General features: G+C 51.3%; 5 non-coding genes and 1 pseudogene across 5 annotated transcripts in view; all 6 read right to left on the reverse strand.

Moving 5' to 3' along the window:
* LOC149517439 (18S ribosomal RNA) overlaps positions 1 to 1,014 on the reverse strand; it is a 1,806-nt gene extending 792 nt beyond the window's left edge. The window contains exon 1 of the ribosomal RNA XR_016344379.1: positions 1 to 1,014. This exon is cut by the window's left edge and continues 792 nt beyond it. This is a non-coding gene — a ribosomal RNA (18S ribosomal RNA).
* Positions 1,015 to 8,648: 7,634 nt separating this feature from the next.
* Positions 8,649 to 12,040, reverse strand: LOC149517440 (25S ribosomal RNA). The gene has a single exon (XR_016344394.1). It is a non-coding gene; the product is annotated as a 25S ribosomal RNA (ribosomal RNA).
* Positions 12,041 to 12,279: 239 nt separating this feature from the next.
* Positions 12,280 to 12,435, reverse strand: LOC149517441 (5.8S ribosomal RNA). Its single transcript, XR_016344736.1, has one exon. It is a non-coding gene; the product is annotated as a 5.8S ribosomal RNA (ribosomal RNA).
* A 294-nt stretch (positions 12,436 to 12,729) lies between these two features.
* Positions 12,730 to 14,513, reverse strand: LOC149517442 (18S ribosomal RNA). The gene has a single exon (XR_016344375.1). It is a non-coding gene; the product is annotated as an 18S ribosomal RNA (ribosomal RNA).
* A 1,260-nt stretch (positions 14,514 to 15,773) lies between these two features.
* LOC149517443 (25S ribosomal RNA) lies at positions 15,774 to 17,660 on the reverse strand (annotated as a pseudogene).
* Positions 17,661 to 17,897: 237 nt separating this feature from the next.
* LOC149517444 (5.8S ribosomal RNA) lies at positions 17,898 to 18,053 on the reverse strand. Its single transcript, XR_016344522.1, has one exon. It is a non-coding gene; the product is annotated as a 5.8S ribosomal RNA (ribosomal RNA).
* Between the last annotated feature and the right edge of the window lie 3,664 nt (positions 18,054 to 21,717).

Consider the following 21,717-nt stretch of genomic DNA (forward strand, 5'->3'; position numbering starts at 1 on the left):
AGGACGGTATCTGATCGTCTTCAAGCACTCAACTTTCGTTCTAGATTAATAAAAACATCCATGGTAAACGCTTTCGCAATTGTTCATCTTTCATAAATCTAAGAATTTCACCTCTGACTATGAAATACGAATGCCCCCAGCTGTCCCTGTTAATCATTAGTCTGATCCCAAAAGCCAACACAATAGGATCGAAATCCTATGATGTTATCTCATGCTAATGTATACAAGCGTAGGCCTGCTTTGAGCACTCTAATTTCTTTGAAGTAATAGTGCCGGAAGAACGACCCAAGCAATTAAGTCCAGGAGTGCATCACCGACAGTAGGGATGAGTAGATCGGTGTTTATCGTAAGGTGGACCGAATGACCCAACCCTTGTTCCAACTACAAGCTTTTTAACTGCAACAACTTAAATACATGCTATTGGAGCTAGAATTATCGTGGTTGCTGGCACCAGACTTGCCCTCCAATGGATCCTCGTTAAGGGATTTAGATTGTACTCATTCCAATTACCAGACTCATGGAGCCCGATATTGTTATTTATTGTCACTACCTCTCCGTGTCAAGATTGGGTAATTTACGCGCCTGCTGCCTTCCTTGAATGTGGTAGCCGTTTCTCAGGCTCCCTCTCCGAAATCGAACCCTAATTCTCCGTCACCCATCGCCACCATAGTAGGCCACTATCCTACCATCGAAAGTTGATAGGCAGAAGTTTGAATGATGCGTCGCCAACACAAAAGCTGTGTGATCCGTCGAGTTATCATGAATCATCAGAGCAATGGGCATAGCCCACATCAACCTTTTATCTAATAAATGCATCCCTTCCAGAAGTTGAGGTTTGTTGCACGTATTAGCTCCAGAATTACTATGGTTATCCGAGTAGTAGATACCATCAAACAAACTATAACTGATTTAATGAGCCGTTCGCAGTTTTACAATTTGAATTAGTTCATACTTACACATGCATGGCTTAATCTTTGAGACAAGCATATGACTACTGGCAGGATCAACCAGGTAGCATTCCTTCAGGATGTTGGCACCGTGTGGGCCTCGACTCATCGATCGAGTGACAGAGAGAGCCCAACGCAGAGCGTAAGCGTCATGCATGTCGAGCACATGAAATGCGTAGCATCGGATGAATGGGGGCCGAGAGCCTACACCCGTTAAACGTTCCGAATTCGAGAGCATGATCGAACGCCGGTGCACCAATACGGCCACGGAGGATTAGGTGGCACGCTTGGGACACCGACCACGATTGACGTTCGACCCGTGGCCCCTCAGGACATGAGATGGATAAGGGATGGTGAGACATCCGATTTTCATCGATTTAGGTATGCAACACAGGATCCCGATCATGCACCCTGGGTACGACTACCGCATGGGGAGAGATTGAAGAGGATGATGGGTCAATAGTTTGATGCATAGAGCATGGAGCCTACCCACATGCACAACCATAGCACCACTCATATGCCCATTGCATACAAGTGGCAGCATCCATGAGCGCTGGTCCACAACTCGCCCGATCGATTACTCGATGATCAAGCAGAGGAAATGAGGTGCAAGGCCACATCACAACCGCTTGGCATGATAAAAACATGAGCAAAGGCCACGGAACTGCCCCTGCCATCCGACAGGCAACAACAAAGCGACACCACCAATGCTTGGTCTGGCTAGGACCGCACGTACGAGCTCCACTGGCACCACCCCAAGGGGACATTGCCCAATTCAGGGACTTGTTCCTGGGGTCTCGGGTAGCATTAGCTGCGTGCACGACCTCATCGAGGCATAGGCATTTTTATGGTCGACGAGAAAGGACCACGAGATCATCAAATACCAAGAGACCTGATCGAGCCAAGCCCATAATCGAGGCTTCTGCTCGCACCACCCCAGAGAGTCATTGCCCGATTCAGGGACTTGGTCTGGGGTCTAGGGCAGCATCCGCCGCGTGCATGGGCTCGAGCTTGACTCTCCATTTTCACATGCATGCCAACCGATCCAGGCCATGGGCGCGTGCCGATCACCAGAGCAACCAGTCATTGGATAAAACGATCGGAAGGCATGCAAGCCGTATATTTCGCTCAAGGGACGTTGCCCTGGGTGTACAAAATGGGAGGCCCATCACGCACACCTACTCCCTTCATGGGAGGGGAGAGGGGGTGTTGGACCACCACCCCCTAAAAAGCATTAGAGATTTTATAGATATGCTACCAGTAGACGTTAAAGTGTCTGAAACGGGGACATTTTTTCCAAACAGGCATATCTCGTACCGAGGGTGAGCAAGTGCCGATGGTGGTTGGGGCATGTGCTCGCACCAAAGGCCAACATTTACTGATGGTGGTCAATGCGACTTCCTACACTAAGGGCCAACGTAGGCCGATGGTGGTCGAGGCAATCGCCCTTACCAACTCGAGGCATGTGCCCACACCAAGGCCTAGCATGTGCCGATGGTGTTCGAGGCAACCGCCCGCACCAAGGGCCATCTTTTGTCGATGGTGGTCGAGGCAACGCACCGACGACCGGCTTGTGTCGATGGTGCTCGAGGCAACCACCCGTACCAAGGGCCATCTTCTATCGATGGTGGTCGAGGCAACCGCCTATACCAAGGCCCAGCATGTGCCGATGGTGTTCAAGGCAACCGTCCGCACCAGGGGCCATCTTCTACCGATGGTGGTCGAGGTAAGAGCCCGCACCAATGGTCGGCTTGTGTTGATGGTGCTCAAGGCAACTGCCCACACCAAGGCCAAGCATGTGCCGATGGTGTTCAAAGCAACCGCCCACACTAAGTCCTAACATGTGCCAATGGTGTTTGACGTAACCACCTCCACCAAGGGCCATCTTATGTCGACGGTGGTCGAGGCAACTGCCCGCACCAAGGGTCGGCTTGTGCCGATGGTGGTTAAGGCAACTGCCTGCACTAGGGGCATCTTCTATCAATTGTGGTCGAGGTAAGAGCCCGTACCAAGGGCCAGCTTGTGCCGATGGTGCTCGAGGTAACCGCTCGTACCAGGGGCCATCTTCTGCCAATGGTGGTTGAGGCAACCGCTCGTACCAAGGCCCAGCATGTGCCGATGGTGTTTGATGCAACCGCCCATACCAGGGGCCATCTTGTGCTGATGGTGGTTGAGCCAACCGCCAGCACCAAGGGTCAGCTAGTGCCGATGGTGCTCGAGGCAACCGCCCGCACCAGTGGCCATCTTCTACCAATGATGGTTGAGGTAACTGCCCGCACCAAGGCCCAACATGTACTGATGGTGTTCGACGCAATCGCCAGCACCAGGGGCCATCTTGTGCCAATGGTGGTCGAGGCAACCGCCCGTACCAAGGGTCGACTGGTGCCGATGGTGCTTGAGGCAACGGCCCGCACCAAGGCCCGGCATGTGCCGATGGTGTTTAAGGAAACCGCCTGTACCAAGGCTCAGCATGTGTCGATGATGGTCGAGGTAACCACCCGCACCATGGCCCAGCATGTGCCGATGGTGTTCGATGCAATCGCTCGCACTAGGGGCCATTTTGTGCCAATAGTGGTCGAGGCAACTGCCCGCACCAAGGGTCGGCTTGTGTCAATGGTGCTCGAGGCAACCGCCCATACCAAAGGCCGGCATGTGTTGGTGGTGATCAAGGCAACCGTCCGTACCAGGGCCCAGCTTATGCCGATGGCAGTCGAGGCAAGTGCCCATACCAAAGGGTAACCTGTGTCGATGATGATCGATACATGTGCCATCACCATGTGCCATCATGTGCCATCATGTGCCATTGATGGTCGAGGCCTTACCCAAAGTTTGATTTTGAGCCACGGTGCACATGCTGGGCTTGGACATGTGCTGGTGCAGCATTTTTTTCACCCAGGGCACCATCACCGGAGCATCGTTGGAGCATTGCCGGAGAACCTGACCAGCGACATTGGGGGTTCCGGCGATTGGGGGGGCCGAGGGGTGTGCGCACATGATGTGCGATGGGTGCTGGTACTTGGCCCTTATATTGGCCCCATATCCCTCATCAAACCTCGAGAACTCACACCCATTTAAAGAGCATTTGAGATTTTATAAGTTTGCTGTCAGTAGCCATTCAAGTGTCTGAAATTGGGACACTTTTTTCAAATGGTCACAAAATCTTCTCCACTTCGAGTTTTTAGCTAAAATTTTTTATGCATGCCAACAAAAATACAAGGATCATGTCTACAAAATTCGAGGCCAAAATGCCTTCTAAAAAAATGTAAAAAAATCTCAAACCGAAAAAAGTTTTAAAAATCATGAAAAATAGAAAACGAGTCATCTTGCCGTGAAACTTCACATGAAGGCTTAGCGGACCATTGTATGAATTTACAAGCCATAAAAATGGCATTGGCATGGTAGAAATATGAAGATGTGCCTAAACCCATCTACCACACGATCGATCCACGGCTTGTGCATCCCGCCTCTCTGGTCGATGTAGTGCCCGCCCGCTTGTTTCATAGGTTGACTTAGGCATACAAAATTCATTCCCAGTCTAAGATCTGATCGGATCGAGGGTTGCGGTAGTAGGACCCGTAGCAGGATCGGTAGCAAGCAGAAGGGAGTCGGGCCAATCCTCGGCTTGTGCATTCTGCCTCTCTGGTCAGCTGAGCACCCGCACGCTCGTTTCATGGGTTGACTTAGGCATGTGGAGTTCATTCCCAGTCTAAGCATACGGAGTTCATTCCCAGTCTAAGCATATGGACCGGATTGAAGGTTACGGTAGCAGGATCGACAGCACGCAGGAGGGCCGGGTCGATCCCCGACTTGTGCATTATGCCTCTCCGACCGGCTGAGCGCCCACATGCTCGTTTCGTGGGTTGGCTTAGGCATACAGAGTTCTTTCCATGTCTAAGCCCCAGCTGGACCGAGGGTTGTGGTAGCAGGACCAACAGCGGGATCAACAGCACGCAGAGGGGGACCAGGCTGATCCCCGACTTGCGCATTATGCCTCTCTGGCCGGTTCAACGCCCGCACACTCGTTTCATGGGTTGACTTAGGCATACGGAGTTCATTTTATTTCTAAGCATACAAAGTTCATTCCCAGTCTGAGATCGGACTGGCAGCAGGATCAACAGCAGCACGCAGAGGGGGATCGAGCTGATCCCTGGCTTGCACATCCTACCTCTTTGATTGATTGAGCACCTGCTTGCTCGTTTTATGGGTTGAATTAGGCATACAGAGTTCATTCTTGGTCTAAGCCCCAACCAGATCGAGAGACCTACAGTGGGATCGACAGCATGCAGAGGGGGACAGGGCCGATCCTTGGCTTGCACAATCTGGCTTTCCGATCGACTGAACGCCCGCACGCTTATTTCGTAGGTTGACTTAGGCATACGTAGTGCATTTCCGGTCTTGACCAACCAAGGGCCAGAGGCTATCGACGACGTTTGGGGCAACAACTGAGGGGGACCAGTAGTGAGATCCTTGGTCGACTCGTGCATCCCGCCTCTAGCGGTCGGTTTGGTGCCAAAATAAAACTTCAGAGGCCGATCGGGGCAAGCAGAGTTCATTCTCGGTCGAGATCGAGGGAAGGGGGGCCCCGGGTCACCCCCAACCCTAGAGTGGGGCAACGTGAAAAGAAGGAAGGTCGATAGGGGGAGGGACGAATTGAAGTGACAAAAGGGTTGAATCTTAGTGGATCGTGGCAGTAAGACCACTCTGCCACTTACAATACCCCGTCGCGTATTTAAGTCACCTGCAAAGGATTCTACCCATCGCTCGATGGGAATTGAGCTCCAAGGAGGCCCGTGCAGCTCGTCTGCGTAGTCCAGAGGTATGAGGGACCTTTCCAAGTAGTCAAGAGGGTAGGTAAGGTTGCCTACAAGCTGGATATGCAACCCAAGCTGAGGGTACACCCGATGTTCCATGTGAGCATGCTCAAGCCGTTCCATGAGGATGAGGGAGATCCAGGATGGGCAGAGTAAAGCATGCACCATTAGGAGCAAGGGCCTCATATGAGAAGGAGGTCCATAGTATCATAGATGACCAAGAGGTGAGATGGAAGAACTATCAACCAAGACAAGAGTACTTGGTGCGCTGGAAGGGACTTCCAGATAGTGAGACGAGCTGGGAACTAGTAGAGGACTTATGGTAGTTCAAGGACTAGATCAGGCAGTACCATGTAGAAGATGCAACGAGGGCATTGCGTAATCAAGTGGGGGAGAATGTCACACCCTGGGCGGGCGCGCTAGGCCCATTTAGTGCACCAGTAGGTGAGCCAGAGGTTGAGGCCCGCAGACCAGGCGCACTAGCGGGTATTTGAGCGCAACACCTAAGAGACGAGGTCAGAACGCCTGCTCAGCTTGCAGGTCAGCCCGTGAGGCTAAGGCCTGGCATACAAGCTACCTGCACCACATCCAGAAGGGCCCAAGGTGCTGGACACAAAAGGGAAGCTTCTGGAAGCATGCAGGATCAGCAGGCAGATTTGGTTGACCTTAGAAATCAGGAGTTAGAATCTTGATTGATTGTAATCTGTATAATCCCATGATTTTAGCCTTTATTCTAGGGATATTGCCATTAAGTGTAAGCTGGAGCCTCAACTATAAATAGAGGGCTGCTCCACCCTCATTTGTACACCATCAAACACTTTTGTTTTAGTGAATATACAGCATATTCCAGCATTCTGCCTTGTTATCCTGTTTCTCTTTAATCTATTTCTCTTTAACTTGCGTAATCAGCCCTTCCCATTGTTCTAGTGCCTGCATGCTTGTGTTTTAGGCTGACTTAGGCATAAAAGAGGAGATTCCAAGCGTAAGGCCGCACGGATTCTGAATCTAAGGTCAGAGCCCGTGACACTTGCACCAAGGGCCGGCTTGTGCCATTGATGGTCGAGGCCTTGGCTGAAGTTTGATTTTGAGCCATGGTGCACATGCTGGGCTTGGGCATGTGCTGGTGCCACATTTTTTTTGCCGGGGGCACCATCGTCGGAGCATCACCAAAGAACCTGATCGACGGCATTGGGGGTTTCGACGATTGTGGGGGCCAGGGGGTGTACGCACAAGATGTGCGATGGGTGCTGGTACTTGGCCCTTATATTGGCCCCCTATCCCTCATCAAACCTCAAGAACTCACACCCCCTTAAAGAGCATTTTAGATTTTATAGGTTTGCTGCCAGTAGCCATTCAAGTATTCAAAATGGGGACACTTTTTTCAAATGGTCACAAAACCTTCTCCACTTCAAGTTTTTAGTTGAAATATTTTGTGCAAGCCAACAAAAATACAAGGATCATGTCTACAAAATTTGGAGCCAAAACTCCTTCTAAAAATATTTTAAAAAATCCCGAAACCCAAAAAGTTTCGAAAATCATGAAAAGCAGAAAACGAATCGTCTTGCCACGAAACTTCACATGAAGGCTTAGGGGACCATTGTATGAATTTACAAGCCATAAAAATGGCATTGGCATGGCAAAAATATGAAGATGTGCCTAAACCCACCTACCAACCGATTGATCCACGACTTGCGCATCCCGCCTCTCTAGCCGACGTAGTGCCCCTCCGCTCGTTTCATAGGTTGAATTAGGCATACGGAGTTCATACCCAATCAAAGATCAGACCGGATAGAGGGTTGCGACAGCAGAACTTGCAACGGGATCGACAGCACGCAGAAGGGGGTCAGACTGATCCCCGACTTGTTCATTCTGCCTCTCTCACCGGCTGAGCACCCGCATGCTCGTTTCATGGGTTGACTTAGGCATATGGAGTTCATTCCTAGTCTAAGCATACGGAGTTCATTCCCAGCCTAAGCATACGGATCGGATCAAGGGTTGCAACAACAAGACCAGCAGCAGGATCGGTAGCACGTAAGGGGGATCGGGTTGATCCCCAGCTTGTGCATTCTGCCTCTCCGATCGGCTAAGCTCCCGCACGCTCGTTTCATGGGTTGGCTTAGGCATACGGAGTTCATTCCATGTCTGAGCCCCAGCCGGATCGAGGGTTGTGGCAGCAGGACAGGCAACGGAATTGATAACACGCAGGGGGGATCTGGCCGATCCTCGACTTACGCATTATGCCTCTCTGGCCAGCTCAGCACCCGCACCCTCATTTCGTGGGTTGACTTAGGCATACGGAGTTCATTCCCAGTCTAAGCATATGAAGTTCATTCCCAGTTTAAGATCGAACTGATAGCAGGATCGACAGCAACACGCAGAGGAGGATCGAGCCAATCCTCGGCTTGTGCATCCTGCCTCTCTGACCGGCTGAGCGCCCACACGATCGTTTCATTGGTTAACTTAGGCATACGGAGTTCATTTCTTATCTAAGCCCCAATTGAACTGATTGACGCGTAGCGGTATTGGCAGAACGTAGAGAAGGACCGGGTCGATCCTCAGCTTGCATAGTCTGGCTCTCCGGTCGGCTGAGCGCCAGCACGCTCATTTCGTGGGTTGACTTAGGCATATGTAGTGCATTCCCGGTCTCGACCAACCAAGGGCTAGAGGCTATCGATGGCTTTTGGGGCAACAACCGAGGGGGACCAGCAGCGTGATCCTTAGTCGGCTCGCGCATCCCACCCCTAACGGTCGATTTGGTGCCAAAACAAAAATTCAAGGGCTGATCGAGGTGAGCGGAGTTCATTCCCGGTCGAGATTGGGGGACAGGGGGTCCCGGGTGGCTAATCCCAGAGGGGGCGGTGTGAAAAAATGAAGGTCGGTGGGGGGAGGGACGAATCGAAGTGACAAAAGGTCTGAATCTCAGTGGATCATTACAGCAAGGCCACTCTGCCACTTACAATACCCCGTCACGTATTTAAGTCATCTGCAAAGTATTCTACCCACCACTCGATGGGAATTGAGCTCCAAGGAGGCTAGTGCGGCTCATCCGTCGTAGGGGCTGCACCTACGACACATGCCCTTGGGGGCCATAGGCCCCTACTGTTGGTTGACAATCGGGCGGTAGGCGCGTGCGTTGCTTCTAGCCCAGATTTTGACTTAGAGGCGTTTAGTCATAATCCAACGCATGGTAGCTTCATGCCACTAGCTTTTCAACCAAGCGCGATGACCAATTGTCTGAATCAATGATTCCTCTCCTACTAGGTTGAATTACTATCACGACGTCACCATCAGTAGGGTAAAACTAACCTATCTCACGACGGTCTAAACCCAGCTCATGTTCCCTATTAGTGGGTGAACAATCCAACACTTGATGAATTCTGCTTCACAATGATAGGAAGAGCCGACATCGAAAAATCAAAAAGCAACGTCGCTATGAATGCTTGGCTGCCACAAGTCAGTTAACCCTATGGTAACTTTTCTAACACCTCTAGCTTCAAATCCCGAAGGTCTAAAGGATCGATAGGCCACGCTTTCACAGTTCGTATTCATACTGGAAATCAAAATCAAATGAGCTTTTACCCTTTTGTTCCACACAAGATTTCTGTTCTCGTTGAGCTCATCTTAAGACACCTACGTTATCTTTTAACAGATGTGCTACCCCAGCCAAACTCTCCACCTGACAATGTCTTTCGCCTGGATCGACCGATCGAGGTCGACCTTGGGTCCAAAAGAAGGGGTTGCGCCTCACCTCCGATTCATGGAATAAGTAAAATAACGTTAAAAGTAATGGTATTTCAATTTCGCCCGAGGGCTCCCACTTATCCTACACCTCTCAAGTCATTTCACAAAGTCAGACTAGAGTCAAGCTCAACAGGGTCTTCTTTCCCCACTGATTCTACCAAGCCCGTTCCTTTGGCTGTGGGTTCGCTGGATAGTAGACAGGGATAGTGGGAATCTCGTTAATCCATTAATGCGCATCACTAATTAGATGACGAGGCATTTAGCTACCTTAAGAGAGTCATAGTTACTCCTGCCGTTTACCCGCGCTTGGTTGAATTTCTTCACTTTGACATCCAAAGCACTGGGCAAAAATCACATTGCGTGAGCATCCGCAGGGACCATCGCAATGCGTTGTTTTAATTAAACAGTCAGATTCCCCTTGTCTGTACCAATTTTGAGTCGACTGTTTATTGCCTGGGGAAGACCCTCGAAGGAGCCGTTCCCACTCCGTCCCCCAGTCAGTGTGCGGCAACCCGCTCTTGCCACGGTAATAGCTCAAGCAGTGCACTGATAGCCGACAGGTTTAAGACTGGGACCCCTGTGCCCAACCCTCAAAGCCAATTCTTTTCCCGAGGTTACGAATCCATTTTGCCAACTTCCCTTGCCTACATTGTTCCATCGACCAGAGGCTGTTCACCTTGGAAACCTAATGCGGTTATGACTATGATCGGGCGCGGACGGCACTCGATCCTCTAAATTTTCAAGGAACGTCGAGGGCACACCGAACACCACAAGACATGCGATGCTCTTCTGGTCGTTGGACCCTACCTCCAGCTGAGCTATTTCTCGGGTGGTTGGGTCGTTAAACAGAAAAGATAACTCTTCCCAAGGCCCCCGTCGACATCTCTGAACTCCCTAACATTGTCATCAACCGATGTGTCTCGGTTCAAGAATTTTAACCCGATTCCCTTTCGAAGCTCGTACGGGATGCGCTGTCGGATGGGCTTCCCCCGTCTCTTAGGATCGACTAACCCATGTGCAAGTGCCGTTCACATGGAACATTTCCCCTCTTCGGCCATCAAAGTTCTCATTTGAATATTTGCTACTACCACCAAGATCTATATCGACGGTCGCTTCGTCGGGGCTCACACCTCAGGTTTTATGATGACCGTCGCGCCCCCTAATCATTGGGGCCTGGCCCTTGCCCCAACAATTGGGTATAGGTCGTGCACTTAAGTGCCATCCATTTTCGGGGCTAGTTGATTCGGTAGGTGAGTTGTTACACACTTCTTAGCGGATTTTGACTTCCATGACCATCGTCCTGCTGTCTTAATTGACCAATACCCTTTGTGGGTTCTAGGTTAACGTGCAGTTGGGCACCGTAACTCGACTTTTGATTCATCTCGTATCACCAGTTCTACTTACCAAAAATGGCCCACTTGGAGCTCTCGATTTTGTGGCATGGCTCAACGAAGCAGCCGCGCCATCCTACCTATTTAAAGTTTGAGAATAGGTCGAGGGCGTTGCGCCCCCGATGCCTCTAATCATTGGCTTTACCTGATAGAACTCAACGGGGGCTCCAGCTATCCTAAGGGAAACTTCGAAGGGAACCAGCTACTAGACGGTTTGATTAGTCTTTCGCCCCTATACCCAAGTCAGACGAATGATTTACACGTCAGTATTGTTACGGGCCTCCACCAGAGTTTCCTCTGGCTTCACCCTACTCAGGCATAGTTCACCATCTTTCGGGTCTTGACGAGCATGCTCGCACTTGAACCCTTCTCAAATGATCAAGGTTGATCGGTGGTGCACCCATGAGGGATCCCGCCAATCAGCTTCCTTATGCCTTACTAGTTTTTTGGCCCGTTGACTCACACGCATGTCAAACTCCTTGGTCCGTGTTTCAAGATGGGCCGGATGGGGAGCACGCAGGCCGATGCTTGGAGCATGCTAGTGTCGGGGCACGTCGAGATGGCACGTGCTGCGTTTCACGATCGCAACGATGATGTCTCCACTGGCACATCGAAAGCCCGGGCTTAGGCCGCTGCCGTGACCTGTGTTGGTCCACGCCTTGAGCCAATCGGCAGATCGACTCTCCCCATTCCACATTCGATCGGGGTGCATCATCGGCCCCCATCTGTTTCCCTCCTAACAATTTCAAGCACTCTTTGACTCTCTTTTCAAAGTCCATTTTCATCTTTCCCTCGCGATACTTGTTTGCTATCGGCCTCTCGTCCGTATTCAGCCTTGGATGGAATTTATCGCCCGATTAGGGCTGCATTCCCAAACAACCTGACTCGCGGACAGTGCCTCGTGGTGCGACAGGTTTCGGGTACAACGGGGCTTTCACCCTCTCCTGCGCCCCTTTCCAGGGGACTTAGACCTAGTCCGCCACTGAGGATGCTTCTCCAGACTACAATTCAGACGTTGGGGGTACCCGATTCTCAAGCTGGGCTCTTCCCGATTCGCTCACCGTTACTAGGGGAATCCTAGTAAAGTTTTTGTTCCTCCACTTATTGATATGCTTAAACTCAGCAGGTGATCCCACCTGACCTAGGGTCGTGACGTGAGCATCGACTAAGCGATACGAGGGGTTCGAAGGGGGTCCTGGTGGACAACGAGCATGCGTCACCGGGGACAAAGCACGCCAGGAGCTCTACCACCGACGGTCACGACGCTGTCATTATCGGGGACTCACTTTTGGGATAACTACAACCCATGGGATCGTGAGAGGCCATCTTCCACCTGCCCCCTTCCCCTGGAGCTCGATAGGTGGGGGGTAGAAGGGGGGCGACTGTGAATGACACCCAGGAAGGCGTGCCCTCAGCCTAATGGCTTGGGGCAGAACTTGCATTCAAAGACTCGATTGTTCACGAGATTCTACAATTCACACCAAGTATCACATTTCGCTATGTTCTTCATCAATGCAAGAGCCGAGATAACCGTTGCCGAGAGTCGTTCAGTTTTTTCATGACAAAAAGAGTAGCGGTGCCACCCACGCATGCACCGCGGATGGGATGGCGATGGCATGCGTGCTCTATTTTTGTTTCGGTTCCTTGGCACGATTCGCGCAGGGGGTTCATTGTTTGGCAGTGGGCAAGACGATGCCAATCTTTTCACCCACCCCGTAGGGGGGACAAAGCGACCGTCACGCCCGTCCGAGGTCAGAGAGTGCTCGAGGTGCGGGGCATCCTCACCCCCTAGGTGTTTCGTTAACGCGTCTGTGGGTCGTCCGTTGAGTGAGGTTTCGACAATGATCCTTTCGTAGGTTCACCTACGAAAACCTTGTTACGACTTCTCCTTCCTCTAAATGATAAGGTTCAATGGACTTCTTACAATGTCACCGTGATCAGAACACTTCACCAGACCATTCAATCGGTAGGAGCGATGGGCGGTGTGTACAAAGGGCAGGGACGTAGTCAATGCAAGCTGATGACTCGTGCTTACTAGGAATTCCTTGTTGAAGACCAACAATTGCAATGATCTATCCCCATCACGATGAAATTTTAAAGATTACCTGGGCCTATCGGCCAAGGCTATAGACTCGTTGAATACATCAGTGTAGCACGCGTGCGGCCTAGAACATCTAAAGGCATTACAGACCTGTTATTACCTCAAACTTCCTTGGCCTAAGCGGCCATAGTCCCTCTAAGAAGCTAGCCACGAAGGATCACCTCCATGTAGCTAGTTAGCAAGCTGAGGTCTTGTTCGTTAACGGAATTAACCAGACAAATCACTCCACCAATTAAGAACGACCATGCACCACCACCCATAGAATCAAGAATGAACTCTCAGTCTGTCAATCTTTACTATGTCTGGACCTGGTAAGTTTCCCCGTGTTGAGTCAAATTAAATCGCAGGCTTCACTCCTAGTGGTGCCCTTCCATCAATTCTTTTAAGTTTTAGCCTTGCGACCATACTCCCCCCGGAACCCAAAGACTTTGATTTCTCATAAGGTGCCGACAGAGTCCTAAAAGTAACATCCGTCTATCCCTGGTCGGCATCATTTATGGTTGAGACTAAGACGGTATCTGATCGTCTTCGAGCCCTCAACTTTCATTCTTAATTAATGAAAACATCCTTGGCAAATGCTTTCGTAGTTGTTCGTCTTTCATAAATCCAAGAATTTCACCTCTGACTATGAAATACAAATGCTCCCGACTGTCCCTGTTAATTATTACTCCGATCTCGAAGGCCAACACAATAGGACTGAAATCCTATGATATTATCCTATGCTAATGTATGCAAGCGTAGGCCTACTTTGAGCACTTTAATTTCTTCAAAGTAACAGCATCAGAGGAATAACCCAGGTAATTAAGTCCAAGAGTGCATTGCCGATAGTAGGGACGAGTAGATCGGTGCTTAACGTGAGGTAGATCGGATGACCCAACCCTAGTTCCAACTACGAGCCTTTTAACTGTAACAACTTAAATATACGCTATTAGAGCTAGAATTACCGCAGCTACTAGCACCAGACTTGCCCCCCAATGGATCTCGTTAAGGGATTTAGATTGTACTCATTCCAATTACCAGACTCATGCAGCCCAATATTGTTATTTATTGTCACTACCTCCCTGTGTCAAGATTGGGTAATTTGCGTGCCTGCTGCCTTTCTTGGATGTGGTAGCCGTTTCTCAGGCTCCCTCTCCAAAATTGAACCCTAATTCTCCGTCACCCGTCACCACCATAGTAGGCCACTATCCTACCATCGAAAGTTGATAGGGCAAAATTTTGAATGATGCGTCACTGGCTCAAAGGCCGTGCAATCCGTTGAGTTATCATGAATCATCAAAGCAATGGGCATAGCCCATGTCGACCTTTTATCTAATAAATGCATACCTTCCAGAAGTCGAGGTTTGTTGCACGTATTAGCTCTAGAATTACTACGATTATCCGAGTAGTAGATACCATTAAACAAACTATAACTGATTTAATGAGCCATTCACAGTTTCACAGTCTGAATTAGTTCATACTTACACATGCATGGCTTAATCTTTGAGACAAGGATATGACTATTGGTAGGATCAACTAGGTAGCATTCCTTTGGGACATTGGCACCACGTGGGCCTCGATGCACCGACCGAGCGACAGAGAGAGCCCGATGCAGAGCGCAAGCATCATAGGTGTCGAGCATGTGAAATACGTAGCATCAGACGAATGGGGGCCGAGAGCCTACGCCCGCTAAACATTCCGCAACCGAGAGCACAATTGAATGCCGGTGCACCAATCAGCCATGGAGGATTGGGTGGTGCACTTGGGACACCGGCCACGATTGACTTTCGAATCGTGTCCCCTCAGGACACGAGATGGATGAGGGACAGTGAGACATCCAGTTTCCATCGATTCAGGTATGCAACACAAGATCCTAATCATGCCCCCTAGGTACGACGACCGCATGGGGGGAGATTGAAGAGGATGACGGGTCGACAGTTTGATGCATAGAGCACGGAGCCTACCCACACACACAACCATAGCACCACTGATATGCCCATTACGTACAAGTGGCAGCATCTATGCGCACCGGTCTACAACCCACTCGATCGATTACTTGACAAGCGAGAGGATGAAACCACGTGCGAGGCCATGCCACAACCACTTCGTATGAGAAAAACATGAGCAAGGGCCACGAGACTGCCCCTGCCATCCGACAGGCAACAATAAAGGGACACCACTAATGCTTAGCCCGATCAGGACCGCACGCATGACCTCCACTGACACCACCCCAGGGGGACGTTGCCCGATTCAGGGACTTGTTCCTGGGGTCTCAGGTAGCATCGACTTTGTGCATGACCTCGTCGAGGCCTAGGCATTTTTATGGTCGATGAGAAGGGACCGCGAGACTGTCAAATACCGAGAGACCTAGCTGGCCTAAGCCCGCAACCACGACTTCTGCTCGCACCACCCCAGGGAGTCATTGCTCGATTCAGGGACTTGGTTTGGGGTCTAGGGTAGCATCTACCACGTGCACAGGCTCAAGCTCGACTCCTTTTTTTTTGCATGCATGTCAATCAATCGAGGCCAAGGGCACCTGCCAGTCACCGGAGCAACCAGTCACCAGACAAAACATTCGAAAGGCATGCTCGCCCTGTATTTCGATCGAGGGACGTTACCCTGGGTGTACATAATGGGAGGCCCATCACGTACACCTACTCCCCCCGTAGGGGGGAGAAGGGGTACCGAACCACCACCCCCTAAATACTCCTCTTTTTTGCATGCACGTCAATCGATCAAGGCCAAGGGTGCCTGCCAGTCACCAGAGCAACCAGTCACCAAACAAAACATTCGAAAGGCATGCACGCCCTGTATTTCGCTCAAGGGATGTTACCCTGGGTATACGTAATGGAAGGCCCATCACGTACACCTACTCCCCCGTAAGAGGGGAGAGGGGGTACCAGACCACCACCCCCTAAAGAGCATTAGAGAGTTTACAGATATGCTACCAGTAGACATTAAAGTGTCTAAAACGGGGACACTTTTTCCAAACAAGCATATCCCACATCGAGGGTGAGCAGGTGTCGATGGTGGTTGGGGCATGTGCACGCACCAAGGGCCAACGCGTGTCGATGGTGGTTGATGCGACTGCCCACACCAAGGGCCAGCGTGTCCCAATGGTGGCCGATTCCCTTTTGAAGCTCATGCTAGAAGCACTGTCGGACGGGCTTCCCCCGTCTCTTAGGATCAACTAACCCATGTGCAAGTGTTGTTCACATGAAACCTTTCCCCTCTTCGACCTTCAAAGTTCTCATTTGAATATTTGCTACTACCACTAAGATTTGCATCGACGGTCGCTCCATCCGAGCTCGTACCCTGAGTTTTACGGTGACTACCGTGCCCTCCTACTCATCGTGGCCTGGCCCTTGCCCCGACGATCGAGTATAGGTCGCACACTTAAGTGCCATCCATTTTCGAGGCTAATTGATTCGGCAAGTGTGTTGTTACACACTCCTTAACGGATTTCAACTTCCATGACCACTGTCCTGCTGTCTTAATTGACCAACACCCTTTGTGGGTTCATTCTGCATCGCCAGTTCTGCTTACCAAAAATGGCCCACTAGGAGCACTCGATTTCGTGGCACGGCTCAACGAAGCAGCCACGCTGTCCTACCTATTTAAAGTTTGAAACTAGATCGAGGGCATTACACCTCCGATGCCTCTAATCATTGGCTTTACCCGATAGAACTCGACGGGGGCTCCAGCTATCCTGATGGAAACTTCGGAGGAAACTAGCTACTAGACGGTTCGATTAGTCTTTCACCCCTATACCCAAGTCAGACGAATGATTTGCACATCAGTATCACTGCGGGCCTCCACCAAAGTTTCCTCTGGCTTCACCCCGCTCAAGCATAGTTCACCATCTTTCGGGTCCCAACGGGCATGCTCGCACTCGAACCTTTCTTAAAAGATTAAAGAGATCAAGGTCGGTTGGTGGTGCACCTGCAAGGGATCCCACCAATTAGCTTTCTTGCTCCTTACAGGTTTCCTGGCCTGTTGACTCACAAGCATGTCAAACTCCTTGGTCCGTGTTTCAAGATGGGTCAGATGGAAAGCCCGCAGGTCGATGCCTGAAGCACATTGGTGCCGGGGCATGTCGAGATGGCGCGTGCTACATTCCATGATCATGGCGATGACATCTCTGCGGGCACATCGAAAGCTTGGGCTTCGACCGTCACCGTGAACCGCATCGATCCACACCTCGAGCCGATCGACAGATCGGCTCTCGTCTTTCCACATCCAATCGGGGCGCATCACCAGCCCTTATCCGCTTCCCTCCCGACAATTTCAAGCACTCTTTGACTCTCTTTTCAAAGTCTTTTTTATCTTTGCCTTGCGATACTTGTTCGCTATCAGTCTCTTGCTCGTATTCAGCCTTGGATGAAATTTACCGCCCGATTGGGGCTGCATTCCCAAACAACCCGACCCACGGACAGCCCCTCATGGTGCGACAGGGTCCGAGCACAACGGGGCTCTCACCCTCTTCGGAGCCTCTTTCCAAGGGACTTGGGCCCGGTCTGCCACTGAAGACGCTTCTCCAGACTACAATTCGGATGTCGGGGCTGCCCGATTCTCAAGCTAGGCTCTTCCTAGTTCGCTCATCGTTACTAGGGGAATCTTGGTAAGTTTTTTTTCCTCCGCTTATTGATATGCTTAAACTCAGCGGGTGATCCCGCTTGACCTAGGGTCGTGACGCGAGCATCGACCGAGCAATGCGAGGGGTGTGAGAGGTCTGGGTGGACAATGAGTGCGCGTCACTGGTGACGACGCACGTCGGGAGCTCTACCACCGATGGTCATGACACTGTCGTTGCCGGGGACTCACTTTTGGGCCAACTGTGACCCACGGGATCGCGAGAGGCCATCTTCCACTCGCCCCTTTCCCTCAGAGCCCAACGGGTGGGGGGTCGGAAGGGGGTGACAGTGCATGACACCTAGGCAGGCATGCCCCTGGCCTAATGGCTTAAGGCGCAACTTGCGTTCAAAGACTCGATGGCTCACGGGATTTTGCAATTCACACCAAGTATCGCATTTCGTTACGTTCTTTATCTATGCGAGAGTCGAGATATCCTTTGCCAAGAGTCGTTCAATTTTTTCGTGACAAAAGGAGTCGTGGCGTCGCCCGTGCACGCACCGTGGATGAGATGGCGATGGCGATGGCACGCGCGTTCCATTTTCATTTCGGTTCCTTGGCACAATTTGTGCCAGGGGTTCGTTGTTTGGTGGCGGACGAGACGACACCGATCATTCTGCCTGTACCGTAGAGGGGACAGAGTGACCATCGCGCTCACTCAGGATCGAAGGGGGCTCGAGGCTCGAGGCTCGGGGTGCGGGGGCACCCTCGTCCCCTTGGTGTTTCATTAACATGTCCATGGGTAGTCCGTCGAGTAGGGTTTCAACAATGATCCTTCTGCAGGTTCACCTACGAAAACCTTGTTACGACTTCTCCTTCCTCTAAATGATAAGGTTCAGTGGACTTCTCACGATGTCACGGGTAGCAGACCGTCCACGTCACCGTGATCCGAACACTTCATCGGACTATTCAATCGGTAGGAGTAACGGGCAGTGTGTACAAAGGGCAGGGACGTAGTCAACGCGAGCTGATGACTCGCGCTTACTAGGAATTCCTCGTTGAAGACCAACAATTCCTCTTTGAATAATGCGTCGTCGGCACAAAGGCCATGCAATCCATTGAGTTATCATGAATCATCAGAGCAACGGGCATAGCCCGCGTCGACCTTTTATTTAATAAATGCATCCCTTCCAGAAGTCGGGGTTTGTTACACGTATTAGCTCTAAAATTACTATGGTTATCCGAGTAGTAGATACCATCAAACAAACTATAACTGATTTAATCAGCCATTTGCAGTTTCACAGTCTGAATTAGTTCATACTTACACATGCATGGCCTAATCTTTGAGATAAGCATATGACTACTGGCAAGATCAACCAAGTAGCATTCCTTCGGGACGTTGGAACCACGTGGGCCTTGACACACCGACCGAACGATGGAGAGAGCCTGACGCAGAGCGCAAGTGTAGTGCGTGTCGAGTACGTGAAATGCGTAGCATCGGACGAATGGGGGTCGAGAGCCCACACCTGCTAAATGTTTCACATCTGAGAGCACGATTAAACGTTGGTGCACCAATGTGGCCATGGAGATTGGGTGGTGTGCTTGGGACACCGGCCACGATTGACGTTTGACCCGTGGCCCCTCGAGACATGAGATAGATGAGGGATAGTGAGACATCCAATTTTCATCGATTCAGGTATGCAACACAGGATCTCGATCGTGCCCCCTGGGCACGACGATCGTATGGGGGAGATTGAAGATGATGACGGATCGATAGTTCGATCGCATAGAGCACGGAGCCTGCCCACATGCACAACCATAGCACCACACATATGCCCATTGCGTACAAGTGGTAGCATCCACGCGCGCCGATCCACAAACCACCCAATCGATTACTCGATGAGCGAACGGAGGAAACGATGTGCGAGGCCACGTCAAAATCGTTTGGCACGAGAAAAACACGAGCAAGGGCCACGAGACTCCCCCTACCATCCAATAGGTAACAACAAAGTGACACCACCATTGCTTGGCCCGATCGAGACTGCATGCACGAGCTCCGCTGACACCACCCCAGGGGGACATTGCCTGATTCAAGGACTTGTTCCTGGGGTCTCGGGCAGCATCGGCTGCGTGCACGGCCTTGTCGAGGCCTAGGCATTTTTATGGTCGACGAGAAGGGACCACGAGATCGTCAAATATCAAGAGACCTGGTCGGGCCAAGCCTGCAACCGCGGCTTCTGCATGCACCACCCCAAGGAGCTGTTGCCCAATTTAGGGACTTGGTTTAGGGTCTAAGGCAACATCCACCATGTGCACGGGCTTGAGCTCGACTCCTTTTTTTTGCATGCACGCCAACCGGTCAAGGTCATGGGTGCCTGTCGGTCACCGAAGCAACCAGTTGCCGGACAAAATGGTCAGAAGGCATGTGTGCCCTGTATTTCGCTCGAGGGACGTTGCCCTGGATGTATGCAATGGGAGGCCCATCATGCACACTTACCCCCCCGTGGGGGGGAAAAGAGGTGCCAGACCACCACCCCTTAAAAAGCATTAGAGATTTTACAGATATGCTACCAGTAGACATTAAAATGTCTAAAACGGGGACACTTTTTCCAAACTGGCATATCCCGCATCGATGGTGAGTAGGTGCCGATGGTGGTCGGGGCATATGCCCGCACCAAGGGCCAGTGCATGCTGATGGTGGTCGATGCGACTACCCGCACCAAGGGCCAGCATGTGTCGATGATGGTTAAGGCAACAGCTCACAGCAGCTCGAGGCATGTGCCCACACCAAGGCCCGGCATGTGCTGATGGTGTTCGAGACAACCGCCTGCACCAAGGCCCTGTATGTGCTGATGGTGTTCGACGCAACCGTCCACACCAGAGGCCATCCTCTGCCGATGGTGGTCGAGGTAAGAGCCCCCACCAAGGGCTGGCTTGTGCTGATGGTGGTCAAGGCAACCACCCACACCAAGGGCGATCTTCTACCGATGGTGGTCGAGGTAACTGCCCACACCAAGGCCCAACACGTGCCGATGGTGTTCAAGGCAATCGCCTGCACCAAGGGCCAGCTTGTGCCGATGGTGCTCGAGGCAACCACCCGTACTAAGGGCCATCTTTTATCGATGGTGCAAACGCTCACACCAAGGCCCAGCACGTGCTGATGGTATTTGAGGCAACCGCTCGCACCAAGGGCCATCTTCTATCGATGGTGGTCGAGGCAAGAGCCCGCACCATGGGTCGGCTTATGTTGATGGTGGTCAAGACAATCGTCCACACTAAGAGCCATCTTCTACTAATGGTAGTCGAGGCAACCGTTCACATCAGCGAAGCACGTGCCGATGGTGTTTGAGATAACCGTCTGTACCAGAGGCCAGCATGTGTTGATGGTGTTCGACGAACCGTCCGCACCAGGAGCCATCTTCTACCGATGGTGGTAGGGGAAAGAACCCACACCAAGGGCCGTTTGTGTCAATAGTGCTCAAGGCAACCACCCACACCAAGGCCTAGCACATGCTGAGGGTGTTTCGAGGCAACCGCCCATACCAAAGCCTAGCATGTGCCGATGGTGGTCGAGGCAACCGCTAGCACCAAGGGCTATCTTGTGCCGATGATGGTTGAGGCAACTGCTAGCACCAAGGGTCAGCTTGTGTCGATGGTGGTCAAAGCAACCGTCCACACCAGGGGCCATCTTCTATCGAATGTGGTTGAGGCAAGAGCCTGTTTCACACCTTGGGTGAGCGTGCCAGGCACATCAAGCTCACCAGCAGTTGAGCCAGAGGTTGAGGGTCGCAGACCAAGCGTATTGGCTAGTATTTGCACGCAAGGCCTAGGAAACAAGGTCAGAATGCCCGCCCAGCTTGCAGGCTAGCTCGTGAGGCCAAAGCCTGGCATACAAGCTGCCCGCACCACATCCAGAATAGCCCAAGGTGCTGGACATGCAAGGAAAGCTTTTGGAAGCATGCAGGATCGGCAAATAGATTTGGTTAACCCTAGAAATCAGGAGTTATAATCCTGATTGATTGTAATCTGTGTAATCCCATGATTTTAGCCTTTATTCAAGGAATATTTCCATTAAGTGTAAGTTGGAGCCTTAACTATAAATAGAGGGCTGCTCCACCCTCATTTGTACACCATCAAACACTTCTGTTTCAGTGAATATATAGCATATTCTAGCA

The sequence above is a fragment of the Durio zibethinus genome, chromosome 8, assembly GCF_047325235.1.
Source record: "Durio zibethinus cultivar Kanyao isolate XHJ-2024 chromosome 8, ASM4732523v1, whole genome shotgun sequence".
NCBI classification, from domain to species: domain Eukaryota; kingdom Viridiplantae; phylum Streptophyta; class Magnoliopsida; order Malvales; family Malvaceae; genus Durio; species Durio zibethinus.